Raw genomic sequence first — 19,138 nt, 5'->3', positions numbered from 1 at the left:
ACACATGAATTGTAATATAAAGAGCAAAATGTAAGAATGTCAATTACATAATTAAAAGCCAAGTGCCAAAGATCTGTTTTTTTAATTGAAAACATGTATTTAAAATACACTTAAATTATTTGAATGAACTATATCCACCCAGAATTCTTTATTGCTGTCAAGGCTAAAGAGCACAGTAATGAATATTAGTCATCAAGAATATGATCTACATAATGCCACATGGAAAGATTTTTCCCAACTACTGTAAGTGAAGGAGCCTAAAGAAATTAGATGATACCAGTTCCATTTTCCAGTATGTATCCATGTCAAATGCAGTAGTTGAAATTGGAAAATTCAGTCACTCTAAACTGCATTCCAATTTAAAGGAAAACTTATCAGTTTTGTATCATGCATTAATGCGATGTTTTCTTAGTAAATAAATATTTTAAAAGGTTTGTAAAAACTACAAAATCTATATGCTAATGTCAGTGACAGTTTAGGAGCTGATTTGTAGCCACTTTGAGTTTAAATATAATTTTTTTCCCTGTCTTTTGAAAAATACTACAGAATTCATTTTAGAAAAAATAGAAAAGGTATTACATCTAACATTCCTCCGTCTGTTCCAACTATTGGCAAAAACAAAACTAATTTTTTGTGTACTTATGAGCCTATGTTCTTCATTTTCAGAGAAATACAAGTATGCAGCATACAAGTATGCAGCATGCAATATTTGCAGTGGAACACACAAAACATGAATGCTGTGAACTTATATTTCTATAAAGCAGCTTTCTCCCACTCACCCTTTTTAAATCTAAGGATCATGCACATGAGAATGCAGAGTATGAACATCTCAGGGATCCCTGTTCATGACAGATGGAAAGTACAGGTGAAAAGCAATCATGAACCCAAAAGCAAGTTATATGGTATTATGAATTTAATATGCACGATATAACCTTGTCTTGTTCTCTGAGGTAAAAAAATTTATATTGCAAAACTTATCAAATAACAAAACCGTAATGATTATAAAACCCAACTGATTTAACAGTCATACATAAGTGTGTGTTCTGGGATAAGTATGCCAAAGTGTGATACCATATCCTACATAAATTTAAATATTCTACACATTTTCCATGGACAACTAACACACGATTATGTGTGCATAACTGCCAGATTGATCCTGGGTATACTTATTAAAGAAAAAGTTAACACAAAATTATGACACTGAAAATATTAACTGTCAGAAGAGAACAGTAAGCATCTTTTAACTGAAAATTACTTTTTAAAGTGTACCTCAATTGCAAAGATTCCACTCATTTTAAGACAAATGAAATAATTTTTTTTAAACTGTAAAACTTTTTTTTTTTTTTTTTTAAAGGCAGGGTCTCGCTCTGCTGCCCAGGGTACAGTGCAGTGGCATGATCATGGCTCACTGCAGCCTTGACCTCCTGGGCTCAAGCAATCCTCCTGCCTCAGCTTCCCAAGTAACTGAGACTACAGGCACACAACACCATGCATGGCTACTTTTTAAAATATTTGTAGAGACAAGGTTTTGTCATGCTGCCCAGGCTACAGTGCAGTGGCATGATCATGGCTCACTGCAGCCTTGACCTCCTGGGCTCAAGCAATCCTCCTGCCTCAGCTTCCCAAGTAACTGAGACTACAGGCACACAACACCATGCATGGCTACTTTTTAAAATATTTGCAGAGACAAGGTTTTGTCATGCTGCCCAGGCTGGTCTCAAATTCTTGGGCTCAAGCAATCCTCCAGCTTTGGCCTCCCAAAGTACTGGGATTACAAGCATGAGCCACCACACCCAGCCTAAAATTCTTTACAATGGTACTACTGATACTCTGATGATGATAATGATGTATAAAATCTTTTATATCAAAACATTACATTCTGGTTAGCAAGAGATCTGAGTGCATTAATTAATAATGCCAGGTGAGGTAGTAAAGTGGAGGGTAAGAACTGTGAGCACCTCGAAAGCACTGACAATATCTTTCTCATCTTAGATCCTCCCAACACCTATCACAGTGCCCACATTGTAAAAAAATTCAAATTTATTAAATTGATTTATGGGAAGCCAAAAATTTGGTATGTATTTTGAGTTACATTAAAGTTAAGCTGGCAAATAAATGTAGGTTGAAGAATAAAAGAATTTACTTCTCAAAGTACTTAGAATATATATTACTACAATAGCATTATTTGATACAGGGAAAATACTAAGAGTCTAGAGGTAACCATTTGATATCTCTACCAAGAGTACTCCAGTAATTGTATTTCCTTAAATTATAAATAAGCCAAGTTACCTACTTCTATATCCATAAATTTAACATGAAAAAATCCTTAATATCCTATTAAAATATAAATACATAAAATAACGATATCCGAACATTTTAAATTTCTAATGCTAATTAGTCATTTCCAAGCATTCTCAGAAAAGTGCTAACAAATCCTCCTGGGAATATTGTAAATGTACTTAATACATCTATAAAGACCTTTCAGTCACTGTATTACTAAATAAAATATTTAAAAAAGCTTGATATTCTATAGAACTAAAGTGTGAATGCAATTCTGACCTGTCTATGCATTCTTTTTTTTTTTGAGAGGGACTCTCGCTCTGTTGCCCAGGTTGGAGTGCAGTGGCGTGATCTCGGCTCACTGGAACCCCCGCCTCCCAGGTTTCAAGTGATTCTCCCACCTTAGCCTCCTGAGTAGCTGGGATTACAGGTGCCCACCACCACGCCCAGCTAATTTTTATATTTTAGTAGAGATGGGGTTTCATCATGTTGGCCAGGGTGGTCTTGAACTCCTGTGATCTGCCCACCTCGGCCTCCTGAAGTGCTGAGATTATAGGTTTGAGCCATGATGCATGGCCATGTGAATGAATTTTATTGATTTTTTTCTTTTATGAAGGAATTATCTTTGAATCTATAGTCTAACTTATATAGAATACTTTTCTTTTTTCTTCTTTCTTCTTTTTTTTTTTTTGAGACACAGTTGCTCTGTTGAGGCTGGAGTGCAATGGCACTATCTTGGCCCACTGCAACCTCTGCCTCCCGGGTTCAAACAACTCTCCTGCCTCAGTCTCCTGAGTTGCTGGGACTGCAGGCGCCCGCCACCACGCCCAGCTAAGTTTTGTATTTTTAGTAGAGACAGGGTTTCACCATATTGGCTAGGCTGGTCTGGAACTCCTGACCTTGTGTTCCGCCCGCCTCAGCCTCCCAAAGTGCTGGGATCACAGGTGTGAGCCACCGCATCTGGGTTAGAATAATTTTACTTTTTCTAAAGCATTTTCTGTGACCACAGAAAACACAACAAACTAAAGGAAAAATTAATAGGCCATTCTGTAATTTACTCATATAAATTTATAATGTCAGATTATTTAAAATAATTTTATAATTTGAAAGAGGAAGGTAAGTGTCATATGTAAAGTATCCTGTATTTAAGTCCATATACCACTATTAGCAGTAGCCAATTATCATACCAAATGCCAGTAACGATGGTGAACTCGAATTGTATATATGGCTTCTTTTAAGAATTGATGGAAACTATAAATACTCAAAAATAGTTGAGATTTAAAGACTGGCAGATATTAAATAATATCTACATGGAATATGGATATCTCAGAATCTGTAATTTAATAAAAGATGAAAAAGGATTTTCTTTATTTTGTTTTCTTTTTTTTCTTTGTTGAGACAGTCTTGCTCTGTTGCCCAGGCTGGAGTGCAGGGGCACAATCACAACTCACTGCAGCCTCAACCTCCTGGGCTCAAGTGATCATCCCACCTCAGCCTACTGAAGAGCTAGGACTACAGGTGTGCGCCACCATACCTGGCTAATTTTTGTTATTTTTTGTAGAGATAGGGTTTCACCATGTTGCCCAGGCTGGTTTTGAACTCCTAGGCTCAAACAATCCTCCCACCTCAGCCTCCCAAAGTCCTGGGATTACAGGAGTGAGGTACCATGCCCAGCCTGAAAAAAGATTTTAAATGGTACCATTTATAGAAACCCATGTATATTTTATATACTCCTTGCTTAAACTGTATTTTAAACTTAAGAACTATCAGTTCTAGATTTGTCAACCAGAAATTATTTTAACTACCGTAATATATTACTGCTTAAAATATCATAAAAAAGATATAATACTTTATATGGAACTAACAAAAGTTTAATAGAAAGCTTTGAAATTAGAAATATTTGCTGAAGTTCTCAAAAGAAAGAAATACCTTTCATTGATTTAAAATATATGACAGAAATGATATTTAACTTCCAAGCTTCTAAGATTAAAATTTGATCCCTAACATTTGAATATGTACATATTTTATAATTTTTCAACATCTGTGCAAAATTAACTGAGTTTTCTAAAAAAGCCAGTTTAAAAAAGGCCATAAAATTTTGCAAGTGTGCTAAGTAAACAAATAGCGGAACAAAGAAGGAATAAATTATTGACTATTCAGAAAATAATCATTTAAAAAAATTGAGGTATTTGGAAACAATTTCCTCTTTTTTTGAGATGGAGTCTCGCTCTGCTGCCCAGGCTGGAATGCAGTGGCGCAATCTCAGCTCACTACAACCTCTGCCTCACAGGTACAAGCGATTCTGCTGCCTCAGCCTCCCGAGTAGATGGGACTACAGGGGCCCGCCACCACGCCTGGCTAATTTTTGTATTTTTAGTAGAGACGGGTTTCACCATGTTGGCCAGGCTGGTCTCAAACTCCTGACTTTGTGTTCTGTCCGCCTTGGCCTCCCAAAGTGCTGGGATTATAGGCGTGAGCCAGTGCGCCCAGTCTTTTTTCTTTTTTAAGACGGAGTTTCATTCTTGTTGCCCTGGCTGGAATGCAATGGCACGATTTTGGCTCACTGCAACCTCTACCTCCTGGATTCAAGCGATTCTCCTGCCTCAGCCACCGAGTAGTTGGGATTACAGGCATGCACCACCATGCTCAGCTAATTCTGTATTTTTAGTAGAGACAGGGTTTCCCCATGTTGATCAGACTGGTCTTGAATTCCTAACCTCAGCTGATCCGCCTGCCTCAGCCTCCCATAGTGCTAGGATTATAGGTGTGAACCACTGTGCCTGGCCAGAAACTATTTCTGATCTAAAACACATATTGTTCAACCTTAGTTATTTCTTCTTAAGCATTATATTTTTCTTACTGGTAACAATGACCAACTCTGAATTTCTTATCTGATAAAAGTCACCAGATATGAGGACATATTTTCAGATTAAAGAAGAAAGATATTCAGGAAAAAAAAATTGTAAGCCCAACACTCATGTTGCCAAGAGATTGAAATATCTAGAACACACAAAGTGGCTGCAAACCTGCTTTGTCAACACCTTACATGCCAACCTTCATTTTCTACTTTTCTTCTTCTTCTTATAATATTAATGTAAAGTTTAAAACTTTACAAAAAGTTTTAGTTTCAATCAGTATCAATCCAGTATTTAGAAACAAACAAACAAAAAAACAGTAAGGAAGAAAGAAAGGAAGAGAGAAAGAGAGAAGCAAAGACTTATGAAGAAGTCTGAAAACGAGACCGACCTATACCCTGGGTGAGATTGGATGGGTTAAGTGTCTCTGGCACTATTTGTCTTCACTATTGACAGACACTGTCACACAACCCACCACACGATGCCTGTCTCTGAATGGCGAAGCTAGAATGCAAGTTAAGTGTATTAATAGAAAAAACAACTAGCATCCCAGCATATAAAATAAGCATTCCAGATTATTAAAAAAAAACAAAAATTGTAGGGTTCGTCATTTAATTTACATGATTAAAACAGTTTCAATCTCCCATTTGTACTTTTCCCACTCAACATATGTTTGCATGTTAAAATAAGCAATGTTTTAAAATAAACTTCAAAAAATTTAATTATTAATCTCTGAATGCAAGTGGGGAAATTTCTTAGACAAAATTTTTGTTAACTCTTATTCACCAATTTGTTCTGTTTATAGATGCTCTCTAATCCATAAGCCAGAATTATCTCTTTCAGGTGTTTTTCAGGCTGTTCCCTTACCCAAACTCTTTTGAAGCGTGGAAGAAGATATGTTCTGAGCAATGCACTTACTCTGCAAAAAGATCTATATTTTAGCAGCAAAATAACCTTTTCATTTTTCAGACCACGTTGACTCCTACATACTTCTTTATACTCCCCTTAAAAAAATATACCAATTTATACTTTTAATGATACATGCTACTTTGTATAATATGTTTGATCCTAGAGGCTCTATTTCTTAAAATAACAAGCACTACTGCTGAAGCTGAAGGGTTTGTTACTGACTTATTGCAGACATCTTTTTCTTCTCCAGTCCATCAAATTGCCACTCAGGGTTCTAATATTATAAAACAATTACTCTCCAGTTTTTAATCTGAATTCTCCTTAAATAATTATTTCTACCTTATCAGAGTACCATTAATATACTCATATAATATTTACTAAAGAGTGCTCCCTGAAAAATAAAATGCTTATCCTGAAACTTAGAGCAATGTTTTAAATGTATTTTTTGTTCTATTCAAACAAAAACTTTTTCTATTCAAACAAAAATTCAACCCAAAGGATCTAAGCACAGTGCATAAAACACGTACTAGATATGCACATTAAATAATTTGATTTTTAAGTCCATTTAAAATTTTTTCCTAATGGAAGAAAAAGATGTACTACTGGATAGCATCACTTGTCAATACCGAATGAAGAGACTAAAACATAGATATAATCTTCTATCTCGAATAATTTAAACACAAAAGGGAATAATTATGCTAGCTGACAGCTACATTTATTACAGTGCCAAATATACCAGAAAGTACAGGCTAAAAAGAGAGAGAGATAGGGACAAATACTGTACTACTGAAAGATAATGTCACCTTAAGATAAAAACAGAGGCCGGGCGCGGTGGCTCAAGCCTGTAATCCCAGCACTTTGGGAGGCCGAGACGGGCGGATCACGAGGTCAGGAGATAGAGACCATCCTGGCTAACACGGTGAAACCCCGTCTCTACTAAAAATACAAAAACTAGCCGGGCGAGGTGGCGGGCGCCTGTAGTCCCAGCTACTCGGGAGGCTGAGGCAGGAGAATGGCGTGAACCCAGGAGGCGGAGCTTGCAGTGAGCTGAAATCTGGCCACTGCACTCCAGTCTGGGCGACAGAGCGAGACTCCGCCTCAAAAAAAAAAAAAAAAAAAGATAAAAACAGAGTATCACTAAACTTTAAAATTAGAGAAAAAAAACAGTTCCAAGGGATGTTGTCTGAAGGACACTTCAATACTCTACAATACATTTTAAATAGTTTAGATTAAAAAACAAAGGCATTCTTGCCAATTCTACTCCAATGCTTTTACTTTTTTTTTTTTTTGAGACTGAGTCTTTCTCTGTTGCCCAGACTGGAGTGTAGTGGTGCGATCTCGGCTCACTGCATCTGCCTCCTGGGTTCCAGCAATTCTCCTGCCTCAGCCTCCTGAGTCGCTGGGATTACAGGCGCCCACCACCACATCTGGCTAATTTTTTTGTAATTTTTAGTAGAGACAGGGTTTCGCCCTGTTGGCCAGGCTGGTCTTGAACTCCTGACCTCAGGTGATCCACCCGCCTCGGCCTTCCAAAGTGCTGGGATTACAGGCATGAGCCACCGCGCCCAACCTTACATTTTTTTTTTTTGAATATGACTAAAACAACAATAAAAAATAGTTTACAGCATCATTAAAAACTTCTGATTTAATCAGGTTTTAGACCTGGGTCTGGAGTAAAGTGTACATTAGGTCCAATTGCAGACAAAATAAATTGCCTAGACAAAAAAACTAGAAGTCATAAATTGCTCTACCAGAAGTTTTTTGGTTTTTTGTTTTTGTTGTTTGTTTCTTTGTTTTTGAGACAGAGTCTCACTCTGTCGCCCAGGCTGGAGTGTAATGGCATGATCTCGGCTCGCTGCAACCTCCACCTCCCAAATCCAAACGATTCTCCTGCCTCAGCCTCCCAGGTAGCTGGGATTATAGGTGCCCGCCACCACACCCAGCTAATTTTTGTATTAGTAGAGCCGGGGTTTCATCATGTTGGCCAGGCTGGTCTTGAACTCCTGACCTCGTGATCCATCCACCTCAGCCTCCCAAAGCGCTGGGATTACAGGCGTGAGCCACCATGCCCAGCCTCTACCATAAGTTTCGATCATTAACCATGCAACTTAAATAGCTTCATTAAAAAAAATTCTATGAAGAACTCTTAAACAGCAGACTTTATGGAATTACCAGTCCTTCAGAAACGGTCTGTCCTTCCTATGATTTTATCATCCTCTATCAATGTTCCTTTTATACACAAAGGTTCTGATATGGTTTTGCTGTGTCCCCACCCAAATATCAACCTGAATTTTATCTCCCAGAATTCCCATGTATCGCAGGAGGGACCCAGGAGGTGGTATTTGAGTCATGGCTGCTGGTCTTTCCCATGCTATTCTTCTGATAGTTAATAAGTCTCACAAGATCTGATGAGTTTATCGGGGGTTTCCACTTTTGCTTCTTCCTCATTTTCTCTTGCTGCCACCGTGTAAGAAGCGCCTTTTGCCTCCCATCACAATTCTCAGGCCTCCCCAGCCACGTGGAACTGTAAGTCCAATTAAACATGTTTTCTTCCCAGTCTGGGGTATGTCTTTATCAGCAGCATGAAAATGGACTAACACAGTAAATTGGTACCAGGAGCGGGGTGTTGCTGAAAAATACCTGAAAATGTAGAAGTGACTTTGGAACTGGGTAACAGGCAGTTACCCAGTTACTGGAACAGTTTGGAGGGCTCTGAAAAAGACAGGAAAATGTGGGAAAGTGTGGAATTTCCTAGAGACTTGTTGAGTGGCTTTGCCCAAACTGCTGATAGCGATATGGACAATAAGGTCCAGGCTGAGGTGGTCTCTGATGGAGATAAAGAACTTGGTGGAAACTAGAGTAAAGGTGACTCTTGCTATGTTTTAGCAAAGAGACTAGTGGCATTTTGCCCCTGCCCTAGAGATCTATGGAACTTTGAACTTGAGGGAGATGATTTAGGATATCTGGTGGAAGATATTTCTAAGCAGCAAAGTATTCATTAGGGGACCTGGATTCTATTAAAGGCCTTCAGTTTTATAAGGGAAGCAGAGCATACAAGTTTGGAAAATTTGCAGCCCGACTATGTGATAGAAAAGAAAAACCCATTTTCTGGGGAGAAATTCAAGCTGGCTGCAGAAATCTGCATAAGTAGCAAGAAACCTAAAGTTAATAATCCCCAAGACCATGAGGAAAATGTCTCCAGGCCATGTCAGAGACCTTTGTGGGAGACCCTCCCATCATAGGCCCAGAGGCCCAGGAGGAAAAAGTGGGTTTGTGGGCTGGGCTCAGGGTCTCTGTGCTGTGTGTGGCCTAGGAACTTGGTGCCTGTGTCCCAGACGCTCCAGCCATGGCTGAAAGGGGCCAATGTACATAGCTCAGGCTGTGGCATCAGAGGGTGGAAGCCCCAAACCCTGGCACCTTCCACGTGATGTTGAGCCTGCGGGTGCACAGGAGTCAAGAATTGAGATTTGGGAACCTCCGTCTAGATTTCAGAGGATGGAAGGAAACCCATGGATACCCTGGAAAAAGTTTCCTGCATGAGTGGGGCCCTCATGGAGAACCTCTGCTAGGGCAGTGCAGAAGGGAAATGTGGGGTTGGAGACTCCACACAGAGTCCCTACTGGGGCACTACCTAATGGAGCTGTAAGGAGAGGGCCACAGTCTTCCAGATTCCAGAATGGTAGATCCACTGAAAGCTTGCACCATGCACCTAGAAAAGCCGCAGTCACCAAACGCCAGCCCATGAAAGCACCTGGAAGGGAGGCTGCACCCTGCAAAGCCACAGAGGCAGAGCTGCCCAAGACCATGGGAACCCACCTCTTGCATCAGCGTGACCTGGATGTGAGACCTGGAGTCAAAGGAGGTCATTTTGGAGCTTTAAAATTTGACTGTCCCACTGGATTTTGGACATGCATGGGCCCTGTAACCCCTTTGTTTTGGCCAATTTCTCCCATTTGGAACAGCTGTATTTACCCAATACCTGTACTCTCATTGTATCTAGGAAGTAACCAGCTTGCTTTTTATTTTACAGGCTCATAGGCAAAAGGAGCTTGCCTTGTCTTAGATGAGACTTTAGACTGTAGACTTTTAGGTTAATGCTGAAATGAGTTAAGACTTTGGGGGACTGATGGGAAGGCATGATTGGGTTTGAAATGTGAGAACATGAGATTTGGAGGGGCCAGGGGCAGAATGATGTGGTTTGGCTGTGTCCCCACCCAACTCTCAACTTGAATAGTATCTCCCAGAATTCCCATGTGTTGTGAATCATGGGGGCTCGTCTTTCCTGTGCTATTCTTGTGATAGTCAATATGTCTCACAAGGTCTGACGGGTTTATCAGGGGTTTCTGCTTTTGCTTCTTCCTCATTTTTTCTTGCTGCTGCCATGTAAGAAGTGCCTTTTGCCTCCCACCATGATTCTGAGGCCTCCCTAGCCATGTGGAACTGTTAAGTCCAATTAAACCTTTTTTTCTTTTCAGTCTCGGGTATGTCTTTATCAGCAGTGTGAAAATAGACTAATGCAGATTCCCACTGACAGACTGTCAACATGACAGAATAACAGAGTCAGAAAGTATATCCTATGGCCCACGTATACATACATCCTTTCGGGTGTGTGAACTTCAAAATAAGGCCAAAAATAGACTGGGTGAGAATGGAAAGAAAAAAAGTCAAAATAAAGTTCAAAACTAATTTTTATAAAGAGAATCTATTTTTTTAAAACCTTACTAATGGCCGGGCATGGTGGCTCACGCCTGTAATAACAGCACTTTGGGAGGCTGAGGTGGGTGGATCACCTGAGTTCCGGAGTTCAAGACCAGCCTGGCCAACGTGGTGAAACCTCATCTCTACTGAAAATACAAAAAATTAGCCAGGCATGGTGGCAGGTGCCTGTAATCCCAGCTGCTTGGGAGGCTGAGGCAGGAGAATCGCTTGAACCCAGGAGGTGGAGGTTTCAGTGAACCGAGATTGCACCACTGCACTCCAGCCTGGATGACAAGAGTGAGACTCTGTCTTTAAAAAAAAAAAAAAAAAAAAACTTTACTAACAAAGGAAGTTAGAAACACATGGGGAAGGAAGTCAATGTTTATTCAATGATTACTACTTGTCAGAAAATGTTCGGTTATTTTACATATTTATCTTCATAAGAACCTTAAGAAGAAGCTGGTATTATTGTCTAATTATAAGGGTAATATTATTAAAAATGTATTTAACTTCCCAAGAGTTCATCTCTATAGGAGATATGATATGATATAGCTATCAGATTCAAATTCAGTCTTTATGACTCCATAGCCCGTGTTAATCTCATCTGTGACAAAAATAAACAAATAAAACTATGTATATGTTGTGTGTGTGTTTGCATGTGTCTGATCTAGAGAACAGCTGTATAGACCTGGTACTTTGAGGTGCTTTCTCATTTGTTTTCTGATTTAATTTAGTTGATGATAATACCCTGTAATTATACGGGAAGAATAAATTTTACCTGAGTAGGCTAAATAAATACTGTCAGTACACATATACTTGGTACACATATGCAATGATGGATGAAAAGTGAATATAACTTTACTTATGCCAAAAATAAATCCATCAAGTATCTAATATATCCCAATACCTTTGTTAGTTTTTAAGAGTACAGTTTATTGGACACTTTTCTTCATTAATCATTTGCACCCAGTGATTTTAAAATTATGAAATATTTAAAACACCCATGTACCTTCCACTCATATTCAACAAATGCTACCATTTTACTACTTTTTTTTTTTTTTTTTTTTTTTTTTGAGACGGAGTCTCGCTTTGTCGCCCAGGCTGGAGTGCAGTGGCCAGATCTTAGCTCACTGCAAGCTCCGCCTCCTGGGTTTACGCCATTCTCCTGCCTCAGCCTCCCAAGTAGCTGGGACTACAGACGCCCGCCACCTCGCCCGGCTAGTTTTTTGTATTTTTTAGTAGAGATGGGGTTTCACCGTGTTAGCCAGGATGGTCTCGATCTCCTGACCTCGTGATCCGCCCGTCTTGGCCTCCCAAAGTGCTGGGATTACGGGCTTGAGCCACCGCGCCCGGCCTTTTTTTTTTTTTTTTCTGAGTCGGAATCTCACTGTCGCCCAGGCTGGAGCACGGTGGCATGATCTTGGCTCACTGTAACCTCTGCCTCCCAGATTCAAGCAATTATCCTGCCTCAGCCTCCTGAGGAGCTGGGATTACAGGCACCCACTACCACACCTGGCTAATTTTTGTATTTTTAGTAGAGACGGGGTTTCACCATGTTGGTCAGGCTGGTCTCAGACTCCTGACCTCAAGTGATCTGCCCGCCTTGGCCTCCCAAAGGGCTGTGATTACAGACATGAGCCACCATGCCTAGCCCATGTATGATTTTTCTAATTTTATATTTTTAATTAACAAATAATCATAAATATTCACGGGGTAGATAATGTTCTGATACATATAGTGTACAGTAATCAAATTAGAGTAATTAACACATCCATTATCTCAATATTTATCATTTCTTTGTATTAGGAATGTTCAATATCTTCCTTCCAGCTATTTGAAACTATATAGTATTGTTAACTACAGTCAGCCTACAGTGGTATAGAACACTAGAACTTATTTCTTCTATCTAGCTGAAATTTTGTATCCTTCAACGAATTTCTCCCTATCCCTTCCTTCCCTCTACCCTTCCCAGCCTCTACTATCTATCCTCTGTCTTACCTTTACTTCTATAAGATCAACATTTTTTAGCTTTCACATATGAGTGAGAACACGTGGTGTTTAACTTTCTGTTCCTGGCTTATTTCACTTAATGTCCTCCAGTTCCATCCACATTGCCATAAATGCCAAAATTACATTCTTTTTTATGGCTGAATTCCAGAGGAAAAAATATCACAGAAACAGTGAAGTTCCTTTGTTATAAAACAATTAGCTATAAACACTTTTTGCTTATATTGTCAATCTTGTTGGTGATATAAAAAAGTCTACTTCTATGCATTAATTTCTTAGGCAAAATTGTACAAAATGCATAAAACAGTAACTGTATCTATTTTCCATAAGTATTTAGCTTATGAATGTTTGCGAATCTGTGAGCAGTTTCAAAATGCTGTTCTGTCGACTCAAGTAACATAAAAATATGCTTATTTATTAGAAACTGAATAAATCATAATATTTATAAAAGTGTTCAAAAGGAACAAAGCAATAATAGGCCAAGTTTGCTTTTTGGCAATGTCAATTTGTAACTGTCAAACAATTAGCAGTTGTTTCTGAATTAATGGCTACAGGCCCAAGTTTGCTCTCTAATAATGCAGACTTCAGCATAAATCCATCCATACATACCATCTATATGTATAAGTGAATGTATTTAGATTTACTATGTAATTTCAGTACAATAAGATAGAAGGAAGAGTAGACTTTTAAAACTGCTTGCAATATGTTTGTAACTGGGATCTGACTTCCTTCTAGAAATGGTCCAGTTTTCTTGGAAAAAAGGTAATGGCCATAAAGAATAACCAAGATCAACTCACAGCATTTTAGCTCACAACATCTAGAGGTGAATCACCTTTCTTGTTAGTGGGTTTCAGGTTTAATTTCATTAATAGTATACTACATTAGGTGGCAAAAATTCTGAAACATGTTAACCCAGAAAAGCAATCAAAGGCAAATTTCTTCCTCAAATTTAGTCAACTCGAGAAAATCCTCATTATGTAACTGTAAACACTTTCTAACGTAAGTAAATAATAATAAATTCAATGGGATAAAAAATTTAGTTACTAGAAATCACTTTTATTAAAAATTATTCTTCTTCTAGAAATCAAATTCCCATTTGAAGATCCTGACACCTGTAAAGGAGAGGTATGGCTTTTCAACTCAATATTCTATACACTGCCTAGTTAAGGATCTTGTGTTTCCCTAATCGAAGTGAAAGCACACAATGCCAAATTCCCTCAAGCACAATGGCAAGGAGTAAAGCAAAAAAGAGAGGCACTTTATGGCTAGAAGGATTGTGATATAACATGCAAATTATCTATCACAATTCTTGTCACATAGCAGGAACTTAAAAATGATAATATATTTTCACTTTTTAAAAGCTGTCTCCTACAGGAAGGAGTAACATATTTTCTTCACCTCAGTTTTTGTACAGTGTATTGTTATAGATGTTTAGAAATTTCTATGATTTTAATTCAGGTGATTAGGAGATATGAAATGAATTAAAATATAGCTCTTGTTTGATTATAGGACATTAATGTAGATCTCTAGTGCCTTCTCCTGTAGTATAAATAGCACTCAAGGAAATTTTGTAGAAAATACTTGTTACATACTTGAGATTTATTAAGTGACATGGCATAGAAGTCAAAGTACTATATGTCAAAGCTCTTCCAAAAGAAAAATTTATTATATGGATCACTTCACATCAAGTTATGAACTTAAAAACCGACAGTGGTCCAACAAGTGGAGATATTCAACCAAGATTTTCACTGTACACACTTTATGACTGTGTATTAACTATACATGTTAAAAACTGCTATGAAGCTAGCCGGGTGTGGTGGTGTGTGTCTGTAGTCCCAGCTACTCAGGAGGCTGAGGCAGGAGAATCGCTGGAACCCAGGAGGCAGAGGTTGCAGTAAGCCAAGATCACACCTCTGCACTCCAGCCTGGCAAAAGAGCAAGACTCCATCTCAAAAAACAAAAACACAACTGCTATGAAATATTAGTGTACTGTTACTTCTAAAAAGAGTACTAATATATAATTACTGAAACCAAAATATCAACATTATGAAACTATGCAAAAAAGAATTATTAACATGTTATTAAGATTCTCTGGCTGAATTATAAAATCTATAGTTTAATTCATTATTTTTCTGTTTTGTTTCTTTGAGATGGAGTCTCACTCTATTGCCTAGGCTGGAGTGCAGTGGCGTGATCTCGGCTCACTACAATCTCTGCCACGTGAGTTCAAGCAATTCTCCTGCTTCAGCCTCCCAAGTAGCTGGGATTACAGGTGCCTGCCACCACGTCCAGCTAATTTTTATATATTTAGTAGAGACAGGGTTTCACCATCTTGGCAGGCTGGTCTTGAACTCCTGACCTCGTGATCCACCCACCTTGGCCTCCCAAAGTACTGGGATTACAGGCTTGAGCCATGGCGCTTGGCCTAGTTTAATTCATTGTTTAGTTCAAGAATTTGAATTAAAAATTTTAAAGAAACTTGAAACAGTCCACTTAGCAAAATATATTTTGAAATAAACTAATATCACACAACGTTATATTCCCAAATGAAGCCAAACAAATCGAGTCTAGGATTGAACAAGAAAATAACTTGATTTCTTAAAATAAAGACTAAAGTTTATTGTTTACTTCCATGAAAGACTTTCTATTTTAAATAAATTAAGTAAATTTAATGATTAAAACTGTAAGCACATAAACAGATTAAAAATCATATTTGGATATACAGCATGTGAATTATGTCTCAATAAAGCTGTTATTTAAAAAAACCCAAACCTGTCATTATCTTTTCAAAAGCCCCAAATTCTGATATAACTCATTTAGTTCTCCTAAATAATACCTATATTTTAATTCTGTATATACTATAGGATTATCCAAAACACAAACAAAAGAATCTTTTCATGATTTGTACTTCTTCTTAATAAACTCCTTATTTTGCCAGAAAGTGTCATCAATTCATTTGGATAACTTTTATGTTTTAGGAACATGGCCTCTCTTTTAACTACTGAGAACTTACCAAATGGTTCAGAAAGTTTATATTTTTAAGGCTTTTCTTCATTGATATATTGAACATCTAAGGCTTAACTACATTTCCACTGGGACAAAAACAGAATTCTTAAAAATGAGGAGGAGGGCCCAGTGTGGTGGCTCACATTCCAGTGCTTTCGGAGGCCAAGGTAGGAGAACTGCTTGAGGCCAGGGGTTCGAGACCAGCCTGTGCAATACAGCAAGACATCTCTATAAAAAATTAAAAAAAAAATACAGGGCCGAGCACAGTGGTTCACCCCTGTAACCCCAGCACTGTGGGAGGCCAAGCATGGAGGATCACCTAAGCCCAGGAGTTCGTTTGAGACCATCCTGGAGAAGCAGCATAGTAAGACCCTGTCTCTACAAAAAAACACAAAAATTAGCCAGGTCCATCACCTGGGGTCAGGAGTTTGAGATCAGCCTGGCCAACATGGTGAAACCCCATCTCTACTAAAAATACAAAAATTTGCTGGGCATGGTGGCATGCACCTGTAATCCCAGCTACTCGGGAGGCTGAGCCAGGAGAATTGCTTGAACCTGGGAGTTGGAGGTTGCAGTGAGCTGAGATCACGCTGCTGTACTCCAGCCTGGGCGACAGAGTGAGACTCTGTCTAAAAAAAAAAAAAAATTAGCCAGGTCCATGTGGTGGCATATGCCTGTGGTTCCCAGCTACTCATGAGACTGAAATGGGAGGAGCACTTGAGCCTAGGGGGTTGAGGCTGCAGTGAGTCAAGCTCACACCAGTGCATCCAGCCTGGGTGACAGACCCTGTCTCTAAAAATAAAAAAATAAAAAAATAAAAATTCGCCCCATGTGGTGGTTTGCACTTATTTCCCAGCTGAGGTGGGAGGATCACTTGGGCCCAGTAGTTGAAGGTTGCAGTGAGGTGAGCTATGATCGCACTTTGCACTCCAGCCTGGGTGACAGAGCTAGAACATGTCTCTTTACAAAAAAGAAAAATGGGGACGACAACAAAATTGGTGACTCTGAACTCCACCTCACAGATTCTGACACTTGGCCCCATGAAGAGGGGAGAAACTGTGTCTAAATAAGCCCCTTTCCCCCACACCGTGACCCTGAGATTAGAGGATTAAAATGTATTATTGATGTGAATGTGTAAAAGTGTGAATTGTGTAGAAGCAGATAAAGGCTTGAAAGACACTTTTAATCAATATTCTGGATTGTGGATTAGCAGCATCATATTTACTTATTCCTTTAGTAACATGAAGAGGAAAAAAAATCTAGATTGGTGAATCTGAGAAACACATTTTAAAAAATTAAACAACAAAAAATGTCCATGAACACTCATATGCTCAGTCTTTAAATTTTAAAATTTAAATTAATTTAAAACTTGTCAAACACAAACCTTTATGGCAGAACTAGAAGTCTGTTCCCACCAGGCCCTCATACCTGAGAGCAGCTAATCCGGCTCCTTCAAAACTCTGAAGAATTAACTTTATCAAGAGTCAATGTTTTTATGCATTTCATATTTTTTCTTTTTTCTTTTTAAGATGGAGTTTCGCTCTTGTTGACCAGGCTGGAGTGCAATGGCACGATCTCGGCTCACTGCAGCCTCCACCTCTCAGGTTCAAGCAATTCTCCTGCCTCAGCCTCCAAAGTAGCTGGGATTACAGGCGCCCACCACCACACCTGGCTAATTTTTTATATTTTTAGTAGAGATGCAGTTTCACCATGTTGGTCAGGCTGGTTTTGAACTCCTGACCTCAGGTGATCTGCCCACCTGGGCCTCTCAAAGTGCTGGGATTACAGGTGTGAGCCACCACACCTGGCCCGTATTTTTTTTAAAATGTTAAAGATTTTTTAAAAACCCATACAAGTCTAAATTAATGTGCCTTCCCCTAGACATCTGTCTAGACTTTTGGCTAGAAAAACATTGAGTAACTTGGTAACATACTCCAAATATCTCTGACAGTTACATCACCAAGAATATTAATATGTCAAATAAAAATATAATTCTAATGATATATATATTGATTTCCCTACAATAATTATTCTGTGATTTAAACTCTCTTATCTATAATGGTAAGGTATAAAGTACTCTTTCTAAGCTATGAAAATCCTAGAATAATCTACATTGGTTGCTCAATTTATATTTTAAAAAAGATTATAAATGACTTGTTAATGATCATATAAACTTTCTGCGTGTGACTATAACAAAACTAGAAAGGTTACCTTCTTACTCTCTTTGCCATCTTTACATCAGTAACTTCACGATAAGAATGTATTACTTCAAAATACTTCCTTTGATTAAATTTCTTATTTTCATGATTTTTCAACTCACAGCTTTCAATGTAATTTATCTTGAGAGATTTTTCTCAAATATACTGGGATGGGGGGAAGGTTAATATTTCATTAGTGATCCAAATTCAAGAACTTTATATATATATGAATTTCTAAAATTCAATTTGGTATTATTTAAAAGGAAGAATAGTTCTTTTTCTAAACCTAACATCTTCTTTTCCAGCTTTTAAAAGGAACTGGATCTACCGTCAACAGATGTTAAAAAGCACAGAAGAAACAGACTTTTAGTTCTATATAGATTCAACGTATCTTTAAAAAACAATCTCAAAAGATACAAAAGAAATCAGTTAGTCAATTTCTACTTGTGGATTTAAAGTGAAGTATCTCATAAAAAATATTTTATCTTTGTCATATTTTATTCTCGGATGCAATTTTAAAACCAGATTTAAAACTTAAAATTCCAGAAAAAAATCATGAGAGCCATTTTAGAACCCAGTGGATAAAAGCAAACCAGGTCATCTTATCAATTTGATTACTAAAAAGTTTACTAATACACAATTAAATCCACAGAAACTGTTAGAAAGTGTCTGGCAACACATGAACAGTGAGCAGGGCTAATCAGTTTCTTTGCCATATTTAAAGTTTTCCTGCCTTCAACCAGGAAGGCTTCAATAATGTACTATGCAGCTTGAGAAAGATTGGTACATAAGGTTAATGGTACACAGGTTAATGCATATGAGAAATATATCGGAAGTTATACTATGGTACCAATATCCTCTTTTATACCACAACCTTACACTTTACTGTTCTCATTTTGAAACTAAAATAATTTACTGAAAACAATGCTCTGATAAACTTTAAATATCATTTTTAAAGACAAGAAGTGTCATACTAGGCAAGAAACCTCTAGGACAGATAAAACTTCTATTTATATATACATGTTTCCTTTTTTTAAAGCAAACACACTTAGCAGTCTATAAACCCAATATTAGGTGGGCAAACTAATATTAAGAAAGCACTGATACTAATTTATCACTGATAAGACTTTTTTCTATTAGCTTGTCTGTCAATTTTTTATTCTTATGTAAAATAAAAATTTGAGC

The 19,138-nt window shown here is 38.0% G+C and overlaps 1 protein-coding gene across 6 annotated transcripts in view; it reads right to left on the bottom strand.

Moving 5' to 3' along the window:
• The window catches only part of NFAT5 (nuclear factor of activated T cells 5), a 145,823-nt gene that overhangs the window by 58,795 nt on the left and 67,890 nt on the right, over positions 1–19,138 (bottom strand). Inside the window, exon 4 of one of the 6 annotated variants that reach the window (XM_033218834.1) lies at positions 780–839. The exons of the other annotated variants lie outside the window; for them this stretch is intronic. The gene's annotated coding sequence lies outside the window, so the exon portion shown is untranslated. The remainder of the gene's footprint in view (positions 1–779; positions 840–19,138) is intronic. 6 annotated transcript variants of the gene reach the window in all.

This window comes from Trachypithecus francoisi, unplaced genomic scaffold (assembly GCF_009764315.1).
Source record: "Trachypithecus francoisi isolate TF-2019V2 unplaced genomic scaffold, Tfra_2.0 Lachesis_group10, whole genome shotgun sequence".
Taxonomy (NCBI): Eukaryota; Metazoa; Chordata; class Mammalia; order Primates; family Cercopithecidae; genus Trachypithecus; species Trachypithecus francoisi.
Note: the sequence above shows the minus strand (reverse complement) of the source record. Positions and strands in the feature narration are given on the sequence as shown.